Genomic DNA, 2544 nt, shown 5'->3' on the forward strand with positions numbered 1-2544 from the left:
TAGATTCTATTAATTGCCAAAATTACTGAAGATTCTGGTAACTTTGGTAAATTACCGGTAGCTTTCCAACCCTACTCCTGTCTCCCGTCCCCTGATATTGACACATAGAAGCAGGTAACCGTTTATCAACAACCGTTTATCAACAACCGTTTATCAACAACTGTTTATCAACAACTGTTTATCAACAACCGTTTATCAACAACTGTTTTATCAACAACTGTTTTATCAACAACTGTTTTATCAACAACTGTTTAATCTGGCATTATGTGGATGTTCCATTCAAAATACAACTCAACATTTGTCGAACCCTCAATACAACTCAACATTTGTCTAACCCTCAATACAACTCAACATTCTCTGTGTCACGGAGGCTCTCTGATAACCAGGTGGCGAATCGCATCTCTGCATGTCTGGCAGACATATCAGTGTGGATGACGGATCACCACCTCAAGCTGAACCTCGGCAAGACGGAGCTGCTCTTCCTCCCGGGGAAGGACTGCCCGTTCCATGATCTCGCCATCACGGTTGACAACTCCCTTGTGTCCTCCTCCCAGAGTGCCAAGAGCCTTGGCATGACCCTGGACAACACCCTGTCGTTCTCCACTAACATCAAGGCGGTGACCAAATCCTGTAGGTTCATGCTCTACAACATTCGCAGAGTACGACCCTGCCTCACACAGGAAGCGGCGCAGGTCCTAATCCAGGCACTTGCCATCTCCCGTCTGGATTACTGCAACTCACTGCTGGCGGGGCTCCCTGCCTGTGCCATTAAACCCCTACAACTCATCCAGAACGCCGCAGCCTGTCTGGTGTTCAACCTTCCCAAGTTCTCTCACGTCACCCCGCTCCTCCGCTCACTCCACTGGCTTCCAGTTGAAGCTCGCATCTGCTACAAGACCATGGTGCTTGCCTACGGAGCTGTGAGGGGAACGGCACCTCCGTACCTTCAGGCTCTGATCAGGCCCTACACCCAAACAAGGGCACTGCGTTCATCCACCTCTGGCCTGCTCGCCTCCCTACCTCTGAGGAAGCACAGTTCCCGCTCAGCCCAGTCAAAACTGTTCACTGCCCTGGCACCCCAGTGGTGGAACAAGCTCCCTCACGACGCCAGGACAGCGGAGTCAATCACCACCTTCCGGAGACACCTGAAACCCCACCTCTTTAAGGAATACCTGGGATAGGATAAAGTAATCCTTCTAACCCCACCCCCAAAAAAGATATAGATGTACTATTGTAAAGTGGTTGTTCCACTGGATATCATAAGGTGAATGCACCAATTTGTTAGTCGCTCTGGATAAGAGCGTCTGCTAAATGACGTAAATGTAAATGTAAAATGTAGTGGTGGTATATGTTATAGTACCCTAGTGGTGGTAGTGTAACGAAACACATGGAGCAGACAGATGTTAGGGGCTGAATTAACTCAGAGATGAAGACTGTAGCGCTTCTAGGGGGTCCGTAGATGAGGACTAGAACACAGAACATCGTTAGCTTCTAGGGGGTCCGTAGATGAGGACTAGAACATCGTCAGCTTCTAGGTGGTCCGTAGATGAGGACTAGAACACAGAACATCGTTAGCTTCTAGGAGGTCTGTAGATGAGGACTAGAACATCGTCAGCTTCTAAGGGGTCTGTAGATGAGGACTAGAACATCGTCAGCTTCTAGGGGGTCTGTAGATGAGGACTAGAACATCGTCAGCTTCTAGGAGGTCCGTAGATGAGGACTAGAACATCGTCAGCTTCTAGGGGGTCTGTAGATGAGGACTAGAACATTGTCAGCTTCTAGGGGGTCCGTAGATGAGGACTAGAACATAGAACATCGTTAGCTTCTAGGTGGTCCGTAGATGAGGACTAGAACACAGAACATCGTTAGCTTCTAGGGGGTCTGTAGATGAGGACTAGAACACAGAACATCATTAGCTTCTAGGTGGTCCGTAGATGAGGACTAGAACATCGTTAGCTTCTAGGTGGTCCGTAGATGAGGACTAGAACACAGAACATCGTCAGCTTCTAGGGGGTCCGTAGATGAGGACTAGAACACAGAACATCGTTAGCTTCTAGGGGGTCCGTAGATGAGGACTAGAACACGGAACATCGTTAGCTTCTAGGTGGTCCGTAGATGAGGACTAGAACACAGAACATCGTTAGCTTCTAGGGGGTCCGTAGATGAGAACTAGAACACAGATCATCGTTAGCTTCTAGGGGGTCTGTAGATGAGGACTAGAACATCGTTAGCTTCTAGGGGGTCCGTAGATGAGGACTAGAACATCGTTAGCTTCTAGGGGGTCCGTAGATGAGGACAAGAACATCGTTAGCTTCTAGGGGGTCCGTAGATGAGGACTAGAACACAGAACATCGTTAGCTTCTAGGTGGTCCGTAGATGAGGACTAGAACACAGAACATCGTTAGCTTCTAGGGGGTCCGTAGATGAGGACTAGAACATCGTCAGCTTCTAGGGGGTCCGTAGATGAGGACTAGAACATCGTTAGCTTCTAGGGGGTCCGTAGATGAGGACTAGAACATCGTTAGCTTCTAGGGGGTCTGTAGA

The sequence above is a fragment of the Salmo salar genome, unplaced genomic scaffold (genome assembly GCF_965601325.2).
Source record: "Salmo salar unplaced genomic scaffold, fSalSal1 ptg000857l, whole genome shotgun sequence".
Classification (NCBI taxonomy): domain Eukaryota; kingdom Metazoa; phylum Chordata; class Actinopteri; order Salmoniformes; family Salmonidae; genus Salmo; species Salmo salar.